The sequence below is a fragment of the Cervus elaphus genome, chromosome 21 (assembly GCF_910594005.1).
Source record: "Cervus elaphus chromosome 21, mCerEla1.1, whole genome shotgun sequence".
Taxonomy (NCBI): domain Eukaryota; kingdom Metazoa; phylum Chordata; class Mammalia; order Artiodactyla; family Cervidae; genus Cervus; species Cervus elaphus.
Window position 1 is genome coordinate 11,510,515 of NC_057835.1, and position 22,809 is coordinate 11,533,323.

Sequence of the window (22,809 nt, forward strand, 5' to 3'; positions counted from 1 at the left end):
CAGCTTCATCCTTCATCTCTTATCACTGTTTCCCTTGCTTTCCTTGGAAACCTTGCATTGTAGTCCTACTTAAATTGCTTGATATTCCCTAAGAAGGAAATGCTCTTTTCCATCTCCATGCCTTAACACGTGGAGCCACCCTCATTCTCGCCATGCTGAGGAACTCTGTTTCCTTGGAGCCTTGGTCATTGCTCCATAAAAGCACTTGTCTCATTATTTTGTAACTGTGGCTTTCCTGGAGAGCGGAAACCATCTAATTTATCTTCATATCCATACTGTTTGGTGTTCATTAAGTATTAAAATGTCTGTTGAATAATTGCATTCAGGACTTGAGAAGTAGAAGAATTGCTTTAATGTATACCTATGTGAGTAAAACATCACAGATCTAGTCTGTGCAAAAGTACTCTTAGTGACATGTTGTTGGGCATAATGCTAAGTACATAAGAAGTACCCAGATGCACTTATCAGGAAGCATAATAAAGCCAAAAGATACATTAAATGGAAAGTTAGATTAGATTAGGTACTAGTGATTTAAATGAAGTAATGTATTGGCTTCAGTCATCTAATCCTGAAAGCTGATTGTGGAAGCATTTTAATAATAATTCCATACAGTCTTGAAAAAGTTTCTTTCTGTGTGACTAATGCTAATAGATTCAAAAAGACCTTCAAATGTCAAAGTTTAACATAGTGTTGTGCGTGCGTGTGCACGCTCAGTCACTCAGTCGTGTCCAACTCTTTGTGACCCCATGGACTGTAGCCCCAGGTTCCTCTGTCCATGGGATTTCTCAGGAAAGAATACTGGAGTGGGTTGCCATTTCCTTCAGGGGATCTTTCTGGCCCAGGAATCAAACCTGCGTCTCCTCCATTGGCAGGTGGGTTTTTAGCACTACGCGGGAAGCCCCTGACGTACTGAAACCTGTCCGTAGAGGTTAAGGGGTGAGCCCTGGAGCTGTCCTGCCTGAATTTCAGTCCCCTTCCTAGCTCAGTGGTCTTGTGCAAGCTGTCTAATCTGTGCCTCCTCCTCCTCCTCTGTAACATGCGAATTTCAGTCATGCTACCTTACGTGGCTGTGATGAAGGGTGAACACAAGTTACTGTGTGTTGAGCACTTAGAATGCCCAGTACACAGAAAACATTCAATACATATTGGCTATAATTTCTAGCAGCTTCTTAAGCAGTTTTTTTAATTGTACATCGTTTCCATCATTTAAAGGCAGTTTCTTTAATACATGAGTATCTAATTTAAAATAAAAATAGCACTTTTAGTTAGTTACTGTTCTGTCTCCTTACAGCCTTCCCTTGTGGCTTAGCTGGTAAAGAATCTGCCTGCAATGCCAGAGACCTGGGTTTGATCCCTGGGTTGAGAAGATCCCCTGGAGAAGGGAAAGGCTACCCACTCCAGTATTCTGGCTTGGAGAATTCTGTGGACTGTATAGTCCATGGGGGTCACAAAGAGTCAGACACGACTGAGCGACTTTCACTTTCACTATCTCCTTCCTGCCTCATTCTCTGGTTTCCCAGTGGAGTGTAGGCTGTTTCTGTCCTCTGGTTGACGTGAGCTACGATGCTGTTCTTCTGATTTCTGCAGCAGAGCATTTTGTTTCCATGACCTGTGCCGACAGGAGAGGGAGGAACAACAGGTGTAGGGATCCAGTGACAGGTTCCTAAACCAGCCTTAACCTGTACCGAGTGAGTCCTAAACTTTCATCCTTCTTGGTAGAGGATAGGTACGCAACTTTTTTCCTTTACACTTTCCCTAACTTTTTTGTCTTGGAAGAATAGATTTTTAAAAATTTGACTTTATAAATGCATACTGGTGTTAGTTGCTCAGTTGTGTCTGACTCTTTGCGACCCCCTCGACTGTAGCCCAGCAGGCTCCTCCATGGAATTCTCCAGGCAGGAATATTAGAGTGGATAGCCATTCCCTTCTCCAGGGGATCTCCTGACCCAGGGATCAAACTCATTGCATTGCAAGCAGATTCATTTACCATCTGAGCCACCAGGTAGGCCTGTGGATAGAGGAGCCTGGTGAGCTACAGTCCATGAGGTCGCAAAGAGTAGGACACCACTCAGCAACTAACACATATATTCCAGAAAGGCTCATATAAATTTAATAAGTCAGTGAGCCTGTTTTATAAGCTCAGTGTTCACACATGTACCTGTAGTGAGGACAGGAAGTGGGGCATTAGTAACTTGTGTGGGTGCCCTGAAAATCCCATGTGCCTCAAAATCCTGTCCAATATGCCCTTTTAGGACACAAAGAACACTTTCAAGGGAAGGAAATCTATATTCCAAGATACTCTGTAGAGAGTGGTTATTCACTTCTCACTGTAACAAGAACCTAATACCTAGTGTATCCTTACAACCTAGTGTGACTGCCTCTCTTGTGTAACAATTAGAATATAATGAAAAGCTCATTAGGTTTTTTTCTATTTCATTAAAAAGAAAGAAATCTAATAAATAATTTTAAGCTGACTGATTTGAAGGTGAGGGGCCAGGATATAAAGATAAGTTGAGCACTTATCTTTACTACTTGTGACCTATTACAGAGACCAGAGTACTTGGGAGTTGAAAGCTGGGAATGAGATTGGACAAGTCCTGGGTTTTGAACAGATTAAGGAAACAAAAGAAGACATTAGCGAGGGACCATTTTTAAATGCCAGTGGCATCCTGTGTGATTGTTCGCTTTGGGAAGTTTGAGTCCTTATACAAGTCATTCAGTAATCCTAGTAGTGTCTTGTGATTTGAACACTAGTTTAACGTTAGCAAATTTTTTCTCAAGGGCCTTTGTAGGAACTGTCAAGTCTTTTGCACCTTCGTGAAATTGATGAGTTAGGTCATACAAGAAAAACCAACTTCTAGAACAAATACAGTTTTGACTAAACATATTTCTTCTGTACAGACCTAGACGCTGTGTCCATGTTTAAATGTTATCTAGCCTTGAAATTTCATTTCCTTCAACAGCATGCCTTTGTGTATTTGTCAGGTCAAAGAACTTCTTGTTTTACTTCTTACCTCAGTTTTTATTCTTTGTTGTTGTTAGTAGTATTGATAGTATTATTTAATCAGGAAAGAGAAATACTGTTTGGACATTTTCAAATGCCTCAAAACTGTAAGGTTGCGTAGAGGAATGAGTAAGACTTGTACGACTCCTACCCAGTTGGATCACCTCAAGAACATCTCTGTGTTATCATCCACCCTTCCTTGTTTTAGGTTTCTGAGTGTTAGAAATAACTTCTTATTGAACTTGATTTATTTCCCCTCTTAAGTTTCACTTACTTGTCTTTGGCTGTCTAGGGCACTATATACATGAAACTTACTCTTCTTATACACAGTAACTCTTAAAATGATTGAAAGTGACTGTTAAATCCTGCTTGAGTCTTTTTGCCACAATAAGGGGGGAGAAAAGCCCTAATTCTCAAACCATATGCACATAACATGGTTTACAGGCCTTTCTCCATGCACATTGCTAAACTCATGACAAAGTCTGTTTGTCAGTAACCTCTCAAAAGACAGTGGCCAAAACTGACTGACGGCCTCAGATGTGGACAGCCCATTGCTGAAGACAGTGAAGCTATTGTCTTGGGTACTGTGCTTCTGTTAATACAGTCTGAAATTTGTATCACATTTTTGGGCAGCAGCATTATCCTTTGATCATATTTAGCTTATGGTCAACTAAAACGTTGTCTCTTTTCCATGTGGACTGCTTGAAGTCCAGTCTTTCTCATTCTTTACTTGCAAGTTGATGCTTTGAAAATAAATGCAGGATATGATGTATTGCATTACCCTGAAAGTTTAAGTGAATTTTTTAAAATCAAATTTTATCTCATTTTGACTATCCAGAGATACAGCATTTGTATAAATGAGCACAATTTTCATGGTGCTCTCTCATATATTTTTATTTAATCTTTACAGCAACCATCCCAGAATCAAAAGAGAAAAGTGGCTTTCTGCTAAGTCAGTTATTGGCAGATGTAGTACTTGGTCACAGGAGTTTTGATTCCAGATCCCATGTTCTTCTTAACCACTGTTCACTTAGTAAGCATTTAGCATGTCCTCCGCCATGTGGCCGGCACCGTGCGGTGCTGGTGCGTTAGTGAGCGAGACCGATGACAGCCTCTGCCCTGTGCTGGTTATGGCTTGCTGTATAAATAATTGCTGCTGGTTCCTGAGCAGCTTCTACTTAAGAGGGCACTGTGGTAGACTGTGTGATCGTTCACGGTATGTGTTGCCTCTCTCCTAGGGTCCTCTCTGTCAGAGGATTGTATTTCCCACTCTGTTGACATCGGGTTTGGACACTTGGCTTTCCTAGACTGATAAAATGTTAGAGGAAGTGGCATGTCCCATGTTTGAGCAGATGTTTTAAATTCTGTTTTGCGTTTCTGCCAGTGGCTCTCTTCCTTCTGTCATGGAACCAGCCTGCCTTAGCTGGGGCTGGTCCCAGAATGATGGAGCTTCAGATGGAATTCTGAATGATGGAGCAGAGCTGAAGCCAATTCATGGTTGACATCTAATGTAAGTGAGAAATGAACCCTTGTGTTGGAGGCACCATGATTTTGGAGCTGTTTGTTACCATAGCATCATGTATCCCAAGCAGGCTGTGATACTGACATTCAAGGCGCTATTTGATGATAAATAAGATTTAAGCCTTGTTCTCAAGGAATGTGCAGTCTTGGCGGGTGCGGTAAATTTCCATCAGTTACTGTGGTTGAGGAAGAGGGGAGTATGTGTATGGGAAGGTCTTTAAAGCTGAGGATCTTCCTGACTTTGCTTCATCTCTAGGCGGAATCAGTCAATATGTTTTAAATTCTGAGTCTAAGGTCCAGCTACTCACAGTCACAACTTCTATCCAAAATTTGATAAGCATGCTTTCTCTGTCTTGATTCAAATCACCTTTTTAAAAACAAATGTTCAAGAGGATGGGCTTCAACAGAATAGTCATTAGAAACTTCCTCCCTAAGTCTTACTAGATGGCATTCACTAGGTAACCTAAGAACCTGCCTAGTTGAGCTATTTCCCCAACACATCCATGAAAGTTATCATGAGATCCTAGGTCCTGTTGGAATTTTATTTGTCAGCATTCAGATTTTCCATTGCCACAGCCACGTGTACCTGGTTTCACGTGGGTTTTTCATTTAAAAACGAAGCCCAGGCTGGGATTCTGTGAGGAATTCCCTTAGCCCGAGAAGCTGAGGGAAGCATGAGGGTTCAGGGGAGCTCTTGAAACCTTTGAAAGAATTGCACAGAAAATTTTCTGTAACTATACCTTGTTCTGAGCTGTAGTTTTCATCAGATCATCAAAGAGAATTAATGACTCCCCTTAGAAGGTTGCAGCCGCTGTTGTGGAGTGAGAGAAGTGGAATGAGGATTGAGAGGGCGTGAGTGTGTAAGGGACACACAATATATATAAAAAGTATATATATATTCAAAATTATGTATTTTTTCAAAATCTGAAAAAATATATATTTTCAGATATATTTAATGTTTTAGGGTGTAATTTTTCTCAATCTATAAATATGAATTTAAAGTTAGTTCCTTCTTTGACTTTGATTTTTTTCTTTCATTCTTTTTTTACTGCCCCCCCCCTTAATCCTTATTTACCCTTCTCAGATTAAAGATCATTCTTATTTAAGAAGACTGACTCAAGATAGAAAGTGTTCCTTATGTTATCTGTTGATAATTGATCCCAAGTCAGGAGATAGCCTTTGTTATTCTTTCTTGTTGGGAAGGCTCCCCCCACCTCACCCCACCTCAGGATCTCAGGTCCCCAACCAGGGGTCAAACCCTGGGCCACAGGAGTGAAAGCAGAGTCCTAACAACTGCACTGCCAGGGTATTCCCGAGGAAGGCATTTTCAAGTTTTAAAATTTTTCCTCAACACTTATGACAAATAGCTTTAAAAAAAAAAACTGTATTGAGATATAATTGTTATGCAGTTAACTACACATATCAAAAGTGTAATTTGATAAGCTTTGACATAGAGAATGCCCATGAAACCATACCTGTCGTCAGGACACTGAGCATGTTTGTCACCCCTCCGTTTGTTCTAGTGCCTCTTGGTAACCTTCCCCCTTCATTACCCAGGCAACTACTGTTTATTTTCTTTTTCTTTAGTTTAGTCAGCATGTCCTAGAATACAGGATGCACTCTTTTTTTTTTTATTTAACTTCTTTCACTCAGCATGATTATTTTGAGATGTATCCATTTTGTAGTGTGTATTAATAGTTTATTCCTTTTTTAGCTAAGAAATATTCTATTGGATGGATACATACTGTAATCTGTGTATCCATTCGTGTATCCGTTCACGTCTTGATGAGGGGGTTGGCGGTTCTAGTTTTTGGCTGTTAACAAATAAAGCTGCTGTGAACATCCATGGACATATCTTTATATGGACATATGCCCTCATTCCTCTTGGGTTAATTCCTAAGAGTGAGTGGCTGAATAATATGGAGGGCAGGGAGACAGGGAAGAAGAGGTTGAGAAAGCAAGAGAGGTTTATTGTAAGAAATTGGCTCAGGATTCTGGGGGCTGGCAAGGCCGACACCCGTGGGAGGGCCAGCAGGCTGCACCTGGCCGGGAGTTGCTGTCACAGTCCTGAGTCACTGCCTGTAGGATGGGCCCGGGGTCTGGGAGTTCAGGCAAGATTTCTGTCCCTGTCTTGACACAGAATCCCTTCTTGCCCAGGAAACTGAAGTGTTTTGCTTTGAAGCCCTTCAACTGATTAGATGTGGCTCACCCACATTGTGGAAGGCAGTCTCCTTTACATAACATCAGCTGATTGTACATGGTAATCACGTCTGTGGAATACTTTTTCAGCAACCCCTAAACTAGTGTTTGACCAAACACCTGGGCACAAAGCCTAGCCAAGCTGACACAAAATTTAACCACTACAGTCCCTAAACATTTCATATTTTTAATACTATTGTAAATTTTTTATTCATATTTTTTTAAGTTAAATTTCCGGTTGTTGCTAGCTCGCTAGTATGCTGTTGGTGTTTTCTTTTTTTGTTCTGTTTTTTAATTTTTTATTTATTTTTTGGCCATGCCACACAACCAGTGAAATCTTCGTTCCCAGACCAGGAATTGAACTTGAGCCTCTGCAGTGAAAGCACCGAGAACTGGACTGCCTGGGAGTTCCCTGTTGTTTTTTTTTAACTGGCCACCTTTATACTACTCTTAAACAGATAAATGTCAGTTTTTCATTCTAGTTTAGGATTATCTTCCATCTTTTCAGATGTGGTGTTTAAAAATAGGAATTATTTTAGATATTTCATAATGTCATTACTTCTCACTTCTCTTGTTTATTGGAATCATCTGACAGGAATGGCAAGTTCATTTTAATAATCTTGTCTTACTCATTTGGGTCATCCTTTTTATTTTTTTAAATCATAGGATTATAACAATTCTTAAATATTTTAAAGATTAAAAATATAGGTGGATTTAGAGTCTAGAACCTAGAAAATTTCAGAGCAGAGGCACTGATACCCAAAAAAGAAACAGAAAATTTGGGAGAGAAGATTCAGGCTCATATTTTAGTCATCATCTTTATGCCAGTCTCTTTCTGATTAACTTTTGAGCCTCAGGTCCTCATCTGTAAAATGGAATAATAACATCGATTTCATGGAGCCATTGTGAAGTTAAGTGAGCAGTTTTGTGTGAAGAGCCTGGAATCGTGCTTTTAAACATAATAGCTCCCATTACTATTAGTATTTTATTCAGCAAATGTTTGATACTTCTGTTTGCATTTTCTAGAATGAATTTTGCAAGAAGTTTGTCAGATTCTCCACCAAAAGCTTGTAGACACTCTTCCATGCTCTAGAACTATAGGAGTTAAAAGGATGAGCAAGCTTCCTGCTCTCATGAAGGTTCAGCCTGGCAGGCTCTGACAGGACCGGCGGACAGTAAACAAGTAAAGGAGCGAGCAGAGGCCGTCATCTCAAGTCGTGATAAGAACTGCGAAGAGCAGCGAGGGAGATGCAGTGACGTGGGTGGGGCGGCCCCGTCACAGTGGGCAGGCCAGGAAGACCTCTCTGCGGAGATGACATTTGAGTCAAGACCCCGTTTGAGGAGGGTGTGAAGGAACCAGGCATGTGAAGGGCCGTGTAACAACGGGTGTGGCAGGGAAAGTGCAGAGCCTCTGCAGTGGGAAGGATTGGGCAGATGGGAGGAAGAGAGAGGAGCCCTGAAAGCTGGTGCAGAGGAGTGGGGAAGTCAGAGAGGGGACGCGCAGGAGGGCGCGCTCCACGCCAAGCACAGGGGGAGTCCTTGGACGGGTTCTAGGAAGGGAAGTGACCTGGTCACGGGGCATTGTTGCCCTGGGCCTGTGGGGACATGAGTCCAGCCCTGAGGCACCAGCTCGCTGCATATTTCAGTGTGACTTGGATTTCCAGTTGCCTCAGAAACATTAAACTACATATTTTCCCCGACATAAAGATCCCAGCCAGACCCTGTCAAAGCCAAGTGTGTATTGTCTAAAGCAAATTCTGTTTTATATCTTTTCAATTTTACTAAGATTTTTTATATACCTGCGTGTATTTTCAAAAATAGTGTTTTGGGGATTTTTTTCCCTTTCAAGCTCATGTGGCAGTAGACTGGCATCGCAGTCAAGGCTCAACCTTGGTGTCAGATATCAGCATAATTATTGACCACATGGAAGCATTCGGCAAATATTAATATCAACAGATCTTTATTACTAGAATATGATTCCCTCATAGAATCATGGAACCAGTGAACTTAAGAATTTGTTGGTCTCAATTCCTTCCTTTTATAGAAGAGACAGCTTGCATCCAAAGAGGTTAAATGGTTCTCATTACATAAACATAAAAAAGTTAAAATAAGCCTGGTTTATGTTATCCTCCCCTGGTCTAAGGTGAGACATTCTTGAGGTAAAATATGGAGCCAGTAAGGACGCAGACATCAATTTTCTTTATGTTTGCTGCCGCCTTCTCTGTTGCTCGTTTATTTTATACCTGTGCTATTTTACACTTATCCCTGGACTAAGGATGTTGGAGTGAATCAGACAGCCGTTCCGTAGTGGGGAAGTTGGGAAACGGACAAGTAAACAAGCAGTTGCCATACAGGTCACATGGCACAATAAAGGCAAGCTCAGCCTGTGGGAGCGTAGCCTGTTATGATGGCCGCGTCTGTGAATGTGACCCCAGGTTCAGACTCTGTTCACCTACAGAGCTGGAAGTGCTTTGGCCCACCTTTTAATACAGTGTGCATTATATTGCCTTAGCTGTTTGACCTTTCTTCTGGTTTCTTGCCTCCCATCCATAGCCCTGGGCTAAATGTAGTGAGTTCTGAGGTCAGGCTGTGTCTGACCAGTCCATATCTGACCAGTAAGACTTGTCTTAATACAGCCCTGCTCTGCCCCTGCCACTTGAGAAGCCTGAGGCCTCAATATGGACCCACAGCCAGTGGTAAGTGACAGCTTGTCTTATTTTAAATAGAAACCCATTTAGAGACTAATTTAAGAATAGTTGAACTTGATGTAGTTCCTCTCTCAAGTGATGCAGATTTTGTTCTTTATTTTTGAAAAATTCTCAACAGAAACAATGACTTTCTTTTTTTTGGTTTACTCTGGCTCATTTGCCTTTTTGCTGTTTTATGTGGGGAGAGTGGCCATTCCTAAGAAAACTAGCACATGAAGTTCACTGTCATCTTACACCATGTTCTCTATCTTAAAATAAGGCTCCAGAAATTCTCTCAGAGAACAGGTAGAGAAAGCAGCACTTCTCTGATTGTGAAGAAACAGTAGTTTCCTGTTAAGCCTTTCTCATTCAAGAGCTTATAATTTTCTGTAAGAGCTAAACATTATCCCTTGGGCGGGTATGTTTTATTCTTGGCTCTGATTCTGTGTTAGAAAGTTTGATTTAAAAGGGAAGATATTAGCTTTTTGTCTCCCACACAAAGAATGTTCACATTTGTCTTTATTTTTGGTAAGATTGAGTTTCGTTCTCCTGAGCCAGGACTTCCTTGGCAGTCCCGTGGCGGAGACGCTGTGCTTCCACTGCAGCGGGGCGCAGGCTTGATCCCTGGTCGGGGAACTCGGACCCCACATGCCACACAGTGTGGACCAAAAACTGAAAACAAAAAATACCCCTGAGCCTGCCTTAGTGCGAAGAGTAATGTCAGTATCTTTTATTTACAAAGAGTATCTTTGCCACAACTCCTGATGACTATTGTATTTGCACCGGGTGTTAGATGACAGCCATTTTTGACAGTCCCATGTGGTAGGTGATATGGCATTCTCCATCTTCTGGCTCATATAGAGATAAAGTGATCAATCACTATTAGCCATCTCTTCCATTTCCTCCTGCTCCCCTAGAAGGCAGCTGGAATTTTAGATGTGAGCACTGAGAAAGTGGAACTCAAGTTGGGCAGCTCAGATGGTGAAGAATCCGCCTGCAGTGAAGGAGACCCAAGTTGCATCCCTGGGTCGGAAAGATCCCCTGGAGAAGGAAATGACAACCCACTCCAGTATTCTTGCCTGGAGAATCCCATGGACAGAGGAGCCTGACGGGCTATAGTCCATGGGGTCAGGAGTCAGATGTGACTTAGTGATAAAATCACAATAGCAGCCTAAAAAACAATAAAACCAAATTGTGTGTGAATAGTAGTTTCTCCTCCTTTATTTTGTGCACATTGAGAAACTGAGCTATAAAGGTATTCTTAATGACTTGAATAGGCTATTCGTAGTGAATGATTTTAGCGTGTACAGAAAAAAACGTCTCCAGGTATATTAACTCTAAAGCTGTCAGCTCTGAAGGTCTCTGCAGTGATTACTCATCCTCCTCAGGTGACGGCGGCAGCTCGTCGCACAGGTGAGAACCGCCTCTGGAGCCAGGCTTCGGGGTCCAGAGCCCAGTCCCCGAGCTCCTGTGTTGCTCTGAGCAGACTGTTTTCTGTCTCATACTCCTTGTTTCCAAGAGGGGGATGATACTAGTACTTCCCTCACAGGGTGCTAGGAAAATTAAATGAGTGAATATTTGTGAAGCACTTGGAACACGAGGTATTAACTGTTATTGATGCTTTTCTGCCATACATTTTAAGTGGCCAGTTTTTACAGAGAGCTTGGCATTTGAACTGGGCTTTAAAGAATAAATAAAATTTCCAAAAAGGAAATCTAAAGAATTTAGAATGGGGAAAACTGTGTGGGGAAAAAAAAAAAAAGAATGCTAAGAGGAGGTAAAAAATCTTTTCCCTTCCGTTTCTTCTCCCATTTATTGCTTACTAGTTTTACACCTGCCGCAGAGCTCAGCATTGATGAATGTTATGTAATCTTATTCAGCCCTCATGAAAATCCTTGCCAGATAGGTGTTTTAAAATCTGATTTTACAGATGGGAGAGTAGCCATAGAAAAGTCAAGTCACCAGGTTAAATGCTTGGCCTACTTCTGACTATAAAGCTCAGGCTCTTAATTCTTACCCAGTCCTTCCTTCCTAAGAGCAGGCTATTAGAAGACGACTCCAGAAAATATTTCTGAAACGAGTGCTCTGTGGCTGGAGGTGTAGATGCTCACAGAGTGATGCTATCAGGGATGCACGTGATCCCTTTGTCCCAGCGAGAGACGGGACTGTGTGTGCGAGTCACTGCAGAAGATGGACGGAAGCTCGTGCCCGCGCGTGCTGCCTGCAGCGCCGTTCCCGTCGACTGGCAGCGTGGCGCTGCGTGTTTGCTCCTAGCTGAGAATGGCAGCATTCGGTTGTTGAGGTCTTTATTATTTTTCTCATGAGAAATTACACACGTTTCCCCCGCGACATCCCGATTGACCCCTTGGACTCGAGTGCTCTTCACTTCCTTTTGTTGCCTCAGATTGACGGCTGTTTGAACACCCTTTTCAGTTCCCTACCTGCATCTGCTTCCCAGTCTGGAGCACTTTTTGGTTTCATGCCGGTGAGGTCTGTTGGGAATACAATGAGGATGATCGTAATTCTATTACTGTTTATTCTTTCCGTCCCCTGACTGTACTTTGTCACACTGTCTTCCTTTTGAACCTTTAACGGAATCTGTCATTTCATCCTCATACTTTTTCGTCTCAAATAGCTCCCTGGCCTTGCCTTGAATTTTAAGTTGTTCTGTCCCCATATACTACTTCCTCCCATTAATTAGCTGATGGCTATTTTTTTCCCTCTTTAGTGTTCATGCCTTTTTTTTTTAACTGTCTGAAACTCTTTCCAGAAGACATAGCCAACAACTCAGTACTAGGCTTTATAAAACTAGAATCAGACTAAAATGAACTAGAATCTTGGTAGCCAGTATCTTTCCCTAGAATTTATATCTTTTTCTCTGCTTTTAAGGGAGGGGGAAAAAAAAAGAAGAACATTTTCTGGAAACAAATACTAGAGATTCAGCCAAAAATTTCAAAAGAAAAAGCAAAAACATTCAAGATTTATCAGTGAACCATTAGCATCTATTACGTAGCCTCCAAGAAACCACGAAGGTTTTACTTAGAAGTCAGTCTTATGTCTATACCTTTTACTTATTTCTTTTCATCACCATGAAACAGTCCTTCATGACTTGTCTGGACTGTGGCAGCAGTCTTAACAGCCAGTTCCTTATCTTTCCCACCTCCTCAGGTCATCATTCATATCAGCAGCAGTCTGATGGTTCTTTTTTTTTTTTTTCATTTATTTTTATTAGTTGGAGGCTAATTACTTTACAATATTGTAGTGGTTTTTGCCATACATTGACAGGAATCAGCCATGGATTTACATGTGTTACCCATCCTGATCCCCGCTCCCGCCTCCCGCCCCATCCCATCCCTCTGGGTCTTCCCAGTGCACCAGCCCTGAGCACTTATGGAAACAGTGATCTAATCTCGTGTCTTAAAAGTCTCCTTTGGCCCCTCCTTGCCTGAACCCCTATTTAAATCCCTAATATGCCTCATGCAGCCTTGTAACCTGCTTCAGAGGTGGTGCTCCATGGAAACAGGTATTTTATTCACCACTCCCCCCACACCTAGATCATGCCTGAAACAGCTCCTCATCCCCTGAGTACGCTAGGCCGGGGCATCCCCAAAACAGGTCCTAGGTTTGCCTCTCACAGGTCACAGGTTTGTTGAGAGGTACTGGTAGGTGCCCTCCACCTTTGGGGTGGCTAGGTGGAGCCTGGCTCTGCCAGGACTTGACTGAGTGATGGGAATCGCAAGTCTGCTCAGTGGCGGTGATGTGCCGAGCATGGGCGAGGAGGTGCTCTGCCACCCGCACGGCTACGGTAGCCGCCCGCTGCAGAGCGTCCCGCCGTTGGGTGAGTGGCCCGGGCCTGCTGGCGGGTTTGTGATCCAGGGGCCTGAGCAGCACAGCCAGAGGTGCTGCTACTCAGAAGTAGGGGTGGGCTTACAGGAGGCCAGTCAGGGGCAAGTCTCCTCTGTCTTCACTCCCATGGGTACATTTTGGTGCTTCTGTGGCTGCTGTTCCCATTTGGTAGCATTCAGGTTAGCCACGGGCTGACCAATCCATTAGCCATGAAAAATGTAATTAAAATCAGGCTTATCTTTTATACCTTTAGGAAGTCTTGCCTAACTTAAAGGTGAAAACTAAGAGTATTGTTTACAGTATTATTGTCCTTATGATTGCTGAATGATGGGCCCAGTTAGCCTGTTTGGTGTGAAAGAGGCCACTGTTGTTGGTGCTCTTTTGTTTTTATTTTTTGCCCAGGCCAGTGAATGTCACATCAAAGAGAATTCTGTAGAACCCTGTCGTGTTCCCACAGACCGTGACCCTCATGGTTGTCCTGTCTTTCAGATGCAAACTCGGGAGGAATGTTTGCAAGAACATGTAGGTGCAAACCTGAAACTGCTGTCAACATCTGTACAGTGCTTTCTTATTTCAGATACTCACATAATTTTGTTTAAACTTCACAACCATTCTGTGAGGTTTTTTTTTTTTTTTTAATTTCACATTATAGGATTTTCTAGTTTTGCAGATTGAAAAACTGATTGTGAGTATTTTAGTAACTTAAAGTCATACATCCAGTGTATCAGTGGAAGTGCAAAGATTTGACTGAGCAGGTGTGACTTCAGGGAAACAATGTAAGTAAACTTTATGGAAGATACTGTCTGGGAGAGTCATTCATACCTCCTGTTCTTATAAGAGGATTCTTTTTCTCAAGTATAGCTTTAAGTAGATTTCTTACTAGAAAAGTTTGAAAAATTGAAAACAGTATTTAAAACGTGATAGATATACATGGATCATCTCTGAAGATTGAAACAGCTTTGACATTAAAACATGCACAGTGAGATGCATGACATCCACTTGTGTTTCACGTGTAGAGATATGTCTGATACATAAGTGTGTGTATATATACTCTGCGTCACTAAGGTTCACAGTTAGGGTCTTAGATCCTTATTTGCTGAAATCTCCTTTTGCTTGTATGTCGAGGCCCAAGTTGGCAATTTTCCTTCCAGGTGTGGATTTTGAAAATAAAGTCGACTTGTTGAAATGTGACCTGTGTCATTATGATGCATTCAAATCCAGGATTATGGGAAATTTTCAGTGTCGCAGTTTAGCTGATGGTATCCATGAACCATGGAAAGCACTCTTGGACTAAGCAGGTTATCAGTTTTGTTTTGGGTGCAGTTCATGGTGTTGACCTATAAAGCAGAGCTTAGAGCCTCTTGCATCCTGTTGGCTGAAGAGACTCTGCCTTTCAGCACTTACCCGAGCGCTGTGGAGCCGCAGGCCTGCTCAGCTTATCCTGATTCAAGTGGGCTTAGCGCTCGGGGCCGGCGCCGTGTGTCCTTGGTGACTGATTTCGCCCCGTTTATGACCTGGGGCTTTCGGTGGACGGTGTTTTGAGAATCTGAAAAGATCCTTAAAAATCGTGAGACTCTGAAAAGCTGGCTGCCATCAGCTCACTGTCAGTAGTCAGAGAATTTTATTTTAAAAAATACAAGGAATTCCTTGGCAGTCCAGTGGTTAGGAATTTGAGCATCCACTGCAGGAGGTACGGGTCCGATCCTTGGCCAGGGAACTAAGATCCTACATGCCATGTGGTACAGCCAAAAAATTTTGAAAACTTCTTAAAAATTAAAAAAATACAAACTTGCGATTGCCCTATAGTTTAATACAGTGTTTGATCATTTTGTCCAAAACACCGCCCTGCCCTGCCTCCCCCCAGGTGGTTGGTTGGTTGGTTTGTCTGCCTGTGCTTCATGGCACATGGAATCTCGGTTCCCTGACCAGGGAGCCAACATGCACCACCTGCATTGGATGCGCAGAGTCTTAACCGCTGGACCTCCAGGTCTCTCCCCTCCAGGTTTGAAGCATTCCTGGGCAAGCTTTTTTTTTCCCAGTAAGTACTTAACAAATCAATGGTTATATGTAGATATATGGCACCCCTCTCGTGGAAAGCTCTCTTTGTTCAGAACAGTAATGGAGAAAATGCGTAATTACCCTGAAATGGTAAACTAAATTAGCCATTAACACTTCCTGGGATTTTAATGTAACCTTCTTTCTCTACCCAAAAGACAACATGCATTCAGTTCATAATCACTGATCCATTTCTGCCCCCCCCCCCTTTATTTTTCCATTTTTTAAGTGAATAGTTTTTTGGGCTTTGATCTGTAATGGTGATTAGGGTAACAGATTAGTCCTTGCCTGCCCAGGGCTGTCTGGGTTTTAAAACTGATAGTCCCTTTCAGTCCCAGACAAGCCCTAACACAGGGCTGTGCTGTCAGTGGGCTTTGGCCATATTATTGGAACTATGGTAACACCTAGATAGTGGTTAGGAGAATTTACTGTGCCTCAGAACAACTTGGAAAGCTTGTAAAACACTGATGTCTACATCTGATTCCCCCTAATTCCTGATCCAGTGGGTTTGGCGTAGAAGCCTGAGAACTACTTTTCTTACAGTTTCATGGGTAGTACTGATGCTGCTGGTTTGGGGTCGAGCTGTGTATATACCGTGTGAGTATATGACAATGTTTTATTACGCTTTGTGGAGAAAGGAACTGGTTCTCTGCCTTGCAAGCCTAAGCACTGACTACCTCAAAAGGTGTTTGTGTGTCTGAGCAGTGATCATGCAGTGTGAAAAAACAACCCATAAAAAATTAAAAAAAAAAAAGAAGCAAAAAATAAAAAGAAAAAACAACCCATCCTGTTAGAGGTGACAGAAATGGGGAAAAAGTTAAAAAATTTTACACAAACATGTATCTGTATATACACACACATGTATATTTTATAGTAAGTTTTCTAGGTAAACTTTCATTTGATAATCAGTTTGAATCTCATAGAGTATCTGACATGGGTAGTTGCTTCCAGAGAACACATAATTCATGATTATAGCAGAACTGATGTAAGCTGAGTTGGGTAGAGGTAGTGATAGCCACCCTGCCTGCCCCTCGGAGCTCACCGTGAAAGCCCACGGGGGAGGTGGAGCTCACCGTGAAAGCCCACGGGGGAGGTGGAGCTCACCGTGAAAGCCCACGGGGGAGGTGGAGCACGCCGTGCAGGCGTCAGATGTCACGGTGGCGATTTTCACATGGTCTGCACCTGAGCGCCGCTTTTCAGGGCTCTCCTCTCCATCGTCTCGCCGGCTGGTGTCGGGTGTTCAGTTTGCCAGGCAGCTTGTCCTCAGAGGCGCTCACCTTGTCGATGGTTCCTTGCGAGCGGCTCAGAGTCAGTGAGTCAGTGGCTGAGCTTGCTGAGACCACCTGTCCAGTTTTGTACTGTCTTCCTCATCTGTGGACACCTGCTCTACTGCTAACCTCAGGACTAGTTACACGGCTAACTTGAGAAACCCTGTGAAAGCACGTTCAAGCCTCTGCCCCAAATGGCAGTTGTCAGTAATGAGTAAATCATAAATAAGCCTCACAGAACAAGAAGCATATTGTTTTGTGCTAATCCCAGTAATAAGAACGGTTGCTCTCAAATATGAAATAGATTTGTGTCAAATATGGAAGTCGTTACGCACACCAAAACTTGTTCATCTTTACCTCAGCTATACCTTCATTAGATTCAACCTGCTTACTCTTGTTTTTAATGATGCATACAAGAGCGAAAATAACATTTGTGAAATACAGATAACATATTGTAATTACAATTTGTGTCTAGAAGATACTTTGTAATTATAGAATATTTCATAATTGATTTTATTATAACATAATTATTCAACTTCTGTATGTTTAGTTTTCAACTGTTTTCAAGAACACATCATAAATAAATTAGAGCATTTGACAAAATTCCCTAACAACTCTGAAGAAAAGATTCTATATATTATATGTGAGAATTAAATATAGTAGCTCTGATAAAGATGGCGGTCTTTTGATCAACCTTTAAAAAAAAAACAAAAAACAGGGAAATTGTTTGAAGGAGAGCCTTGCAATCGCTGGTTCATTGCAACTCAGTATGCAGCATCCTAATTAGTCAAGTATTGTGTGCCTACCTGGGCATGAAATAACTTTTTTTTCCTAATTTAAATCTGGAAATTTTCAATTGTAGAACAGCTTGAATAGCCTTTGTTGGAAATAGCCACTGGGTTATCTTTTTTTTAAGTATTTGTCTTCAGAAACAATGAAGGTCATCTTGTATCCATAGAGACCACATGCACTTTGCTCATTATTTCTAGCATTGTTTCTGTAATGGGTAGTTATTTATGACATTTAAAGCAAAAAAAAATTCAGAAAGCAACATTAAATATTACCACAGTAAATATAATGACCGAAATCACTTACTCCATAATTTCTCAAAGAAATTAATTAATACTAGAAAATCAGTAGCCTTTCAAAAATGTGTGTATTGATGTGTTCAGTAGTTATCCTGTAGGGTGTCAGTATGTGTATGTATGTTCTTTTCTTGGAAATCATTGAAACTTAATTGTATACTCTAATTGTTTTAACTAGGTTTTTAAGAAACAGTAACTTCACATACTTTAGATGAAAGCAACTCTGGGTTTTGGTGGAGTGCCGATTTTTTTATGTCACCGAGTCTTCCTTCTGTCTTTCAGGAAAGTGGTGTGGTAACAAAACGGTTTGAGCGTATTACTGCTTTGTAAACAAAACCAAGGCCGTGGGTTCATTTGCTTATTACCTACCTTGCTTTGTTATCTCTGTGGACTGTCTGTGCATTTCTAACCTAACTCAGCTGGGGACGGGCGGAGAAAGTATTAGACTCTTAGTACAGATCTGCTGCCAGTGAAGCCCACTGGATTAGCGATCTAGAGTAGGATGCTTTTGTTAGTAAAGAGTCGCTTTTAACGATAGCATCAGGACAGCAGGCATACTTTCGTACTATTTCAGGCAAATGTATGGTCTGTCTGATTATTCAGATTGTCATTCTGGTGTGTTTATTATTAATTCTGAAACTCTGGGTTCCCGGAGAGAAAACTTTGTTTTTGCACATATCAAATAGAAAGTGTATCTTCATGTAGAATAACTGGGTCATATCTTTAATGTTACTAATTTGCCAAGATAACTTTACAATGCGTATTGTCTTTTGTAATTAATTTTATTTAGGAAAAATTGCTGTTGATAAAGCACTTATCTCTTGCTAATGAATCTCACTAACCATATCATTTTCTTGTCCCGAGATGTCACAGAGAGCGTCAGGACTAAGAGGCCTGACAAGCGTTTAGAGATGGTGACCAGCGCTACTTGTGTCGATGCCTTCCTTAACTTGTGCAGAAAGTCTGTTGTTGTAAACATCCCCGACTGGAAGCTGTACCACTCAGCCAAGCTTTCAGTCAGATGTTTGCTGCTACCGGCTACTCGCAGACGTCATTTCAGTGTAATTACCTCTAACAGGTAGAATTGGGGGGCGGGGGGTGCCTATAAAGTGTGTGGGTGAACACCAGGAATCTTTGGGGTTCTGCCTTCACTGCACTCTGTGTGAATGCGTGTTTCATGCCAAGTAGTGTGGGATGCTCTCCTTAAAACAGGATATCCTGAAGCGGATGCCAGCCAAGCTTCCAGACTTTAAGATGCTGCTGCTGCTGGGCCTTAGAGAATTCTGTTAAAAAAAAAAATTTTTTTTTTCCACTATGGGTTCTTATTTCTGTTTTTACCCTGTTAGTGAACTCACATTCTTTATTGCCTTTCCAAGTAGGGTAGAGTTTGACTTCCCAGCAATTCAGAAGACTGATTTCCTCCTTTAGAAATTCTGTAGACGTTCTTGAGAGTAAATTTATCACCACCGCCCCACCCTACCGCCCAGCAGTATATAACCTAGAAATTTTCAGTTTTCTCTGTAGTGAAGAAATGTGTGTATAAACTTTGTCTCTCGCCTCTCAACCACCCCCCACCCCAGCTTCCTGTTCTCCACCCTGAGTGATGTCACAGCTCCTAGTCAGAACTGTCCTCTAAAAACTTTTGCAGGACTTCAAACTACTGAGCCTTTTGACAGCATTCACTGTTGGTTATGTATTTGTCTTAGTTTATTGAGTGTGTTTTCCTGCGTATTCTCAGGTCATCACTCGCCTCTTCTCTTCCTCATGCGCATGTCGATGCCTTGTGAGCAGATGCGCTGGATCTATTTTTTGGGTTTCCCCACAGAGCTGAAGAATACAGGGCTTTTCTCACAGCCGACATTCAGTGCAAATTACGGATAATGTATAATTTTACAACAGCTCTTTCTCCGAGTTTTGAAAATTTGCTTTCTTACCTCTATTTGTCTTTTAGATACTGAGAAACAATTCTGTTTTATTGAAACCTTTCTCTTCAGTAAAGCTTTAGTATTTTTATCATGTATTAATATTAAACTGCTGAACATGTTACTGTGTGGGGCTCAGTGCGTAATTAAACCAAAAGGTAAAGCCCTTGGTAACTTTTTACATGCGCATGTTCCTTGATTGGATCATAAGCTTTCTGAGGGGGAGGGCATCATATCCTTAAAATTTTCTGTTTTCCTGGCCATCAGCACCAAGTAGGACACCTTGCATGCACAGGGCTCCACCAACGATTTTGTTTTGCTGCAGAGGCTACTGTCTCCTTTTACCTTTCTGCAGAGGAGCAGGTGACAGTTTGGGTCATCGTGTAGCTGCCCAGATGTATTCCTGCAGCAGCCCTACTTCTTAGACACTTCTTCGCCGGAGTGGTAGTTCACAAGACTGACATGGCCAGCGTGGAGGGGGGAAGGAGGGTGGTGAGCTGCTTCAGACACAGGTGGCTCTGCAACTTGAAGTATAATTTTCAAGCTTGATGATGCACATGCAGCAAGTGTCCCTTCCTGCTGAACTCTTAATAAAGCGGGTTTGTTGTGTACTCCTTGACCCTCCGATGTAGGCCTCAGAGTCCAGATAGCAGCAAACGGATGGGGCCATTTGGGCTCTGAGAGCCCGAGGCATGTCCCTTCGAAGGGTAGAACAAGTCCTCTGCTAACAGAGTTCTGTTAGACAAGGTGACAGTGTTTCCTATGAAAAGTTGTGTTACAGCCTTGAGGTTCAGTAAGATGGATAGAAACTGCCCAATTTAATAATTTGCCTGGCTGGATTTGAGAGACTTGTTAAAATGATAGCCCAGATCTGTGCTCAAAGGATGTGTGTCCTGCACAAAGCTGTCACGCTCTGCCCAACCCAGCCCCTCACCCCTGGCTGCAGGATTAATGTACAATCTGTGTTATGTAACGTTTATTCCATGTTATTCTGCCCTGATGAGGTGAATCAGAGGCCATGTCAGCTTTAATTCTGGATGCCCTTGCCTCAGTGTACTGGAATACCACCTGATAGTCATCTGCAGATAACTTCTATATGTTTTAATTTGGAAGAATCACAGACTTCCCAAATGACCTTCCAGTGTAGCAATTGACTGTATAGGACAAATGCTTTAAAATGTTTGAGCATTAGTGTTTGCTAATAAACCTATAACAGCTTGTCTCCCTACGTTTTAACTTAGTATTGAGAAAGAAGTGTGTGGTCTTTATTGACAGGTCCTAGAAAGCTCAGAAATTCTTTCCTCAGAAGATATTTTGATTGAAAGTAAAACATTTTTAGTTGCTGAGTAGTATTCTGAAAATGACAGGCTTTTTTTCCTTAGCATTTGCTTTGAGATTTCTAAGGGGTTACTTTTTAAAAGCAAAACTACAAAATTGTGTCTGCAAGTTCATTTCCAGTTAGACACATTTGTGTGCAGATATTCTCTGTTAAAAGCACACTTCGACAGGTCCTCATTGGTCTTGGTGCCGGAGTCCCGTTTACTCTGACTGGCTCCTTCCATTCCTCTGGATAAATCTTTATTCATTGAGTGAATGTACCTCTATTAGCGGTACATATTCAGGGGAAAAAAAGTTTCAAGTTTGAGTCCGAACTTAATCACCTTTCAAAGTGATGCTGTTTCCGGTTGTCTCCGCCAGTTTCCCCAGCCTGCTTCCTCATAGTTGGACAGTGTGGTGGGTGTTTTGATGTTGTGTGGATTTTTGGTTTGGGTTTTTGTTTTTGTTTTTCATTCTGTAGCATGTTACAAACTTCCTAACAGTTTGATGTTCACTGCTATCTTTGCTCTGGCTCTCCAGCCTGTCTGGTAAAACCGTTTAATGCGTTGGTTTTCAAATAATAGCAGGTATCAGAATCACTTGGGAGAGATTGTTAATTAAAATACGGATTGCCGGGCCTTGTGAGACTTCCTTTCAGTAGGTCTGCGGTGGCGCTTGCTTCTACTAAATGCCTAGGCGCTGCCGGTGCTGCCGTCCTCAGTCTAGGCTTTCAGGACCATGGAGCTCATCTCCCACTCGTCTCCCTGGTCAGTGGTGGTGGTTGTTCAGTCATGTCCGACTCTTTGTGACCCCACCAGGCTTCTCTCTGTCCACGGCATTTCCCAGGCAAGAAGGCTGGAGTGGATTACCCTTTCCTTCACCAAGGGATCTTCCCGACCCAGGGATCGAACTCTTATCTCTTGTGTCTCCTGCACTGACAGGTGGTTCTTCACCACTGAGCCACCTGGTAACCCCTCCCTGTTCAGTATCCAGGCCCAATTAGCAACTGAAGAGAAATACACATAGAGTCCCTAACTTAAAAACATGTAGTAATCCAAAAATTTGTTTTGAAAAAGATTTGTTGGAAACCTGAGACCCACTTTTCTCCCAGAGAAAGCATCATATTCATTGTCTAGCCCACAAAACCTGTTTGAATATATTTGCAAAGAAAAGCAGAAGGGAAAAAAATAGGGTTGCAGTGGAATACTTGAAGCAAAAAAAAACTGTATATTTGTAGAGAGAAAAAAAAAGTGTGTTTAATCTTGGGAACTTGAGAATTTAATCAGAACTCCTGATTTAATCTTGAATCAGGAAAAGTGGCCTGAAGAGACAGGAGGTTCCCAGAGGTCCCGGAAGGCCTGCGAGATTCCAGAGATGATTTTAGAGTTTGCAGGCAATAGTTCTGTTATTTAATGTTACTTCCAAGTTTGAGGATTTTTCTCTTCTTCGAGGCAAGTGTATTGATTGGGCTGCTTAGAGTGCTTCCTAGAGGTATCAGTGGCAATATTTTCTTAATCAGAGAAATCCAGAGAGACGGCGGATTCCTGGGAGGTGACTTAGCAACACTTGGGCAGGAGGAGTAGGAGGCAGGTCAGAGGGTGGGAGACATGTTCGTGAGGTGAACATCCTGAGTCAGGAGTGTGGGGAGGAAATGGGCAGAGGCTGGGGGCAGGGAGGCTGCCGCGGAGACCTGAGCTCCTCACAGGTGTTCTGCTAACTTTGTCTTCGACACAAAACAGGAATCTCCTTCCTGAGGAAGAATGGGTGCCCGATGTGCCATCCTGGCCATCAGGCAGCTTGCTGTAAATGCAGGTTGGCTTGTTTGGAAGGGAAGGCTGTAAACCCAGCCACATTTACGTCTGGAACATTGATGAGATGTCTGCTTATATCGCCACCAGTTACGAG

General features: G+C 42.2%; 1 long non-coding RNA gene across 1 annotated transcript in view; it reads left to right on the forward strand.

Moving 5' to 3' along the window:
• LOC122679295 overlaps positions 1–22,809 on the forward strand; it is a 38,941-nt gene that overhangs the window by 7,783 nt on the left and 8,349 nt on the right. The window lies entirely within an intron of this gene.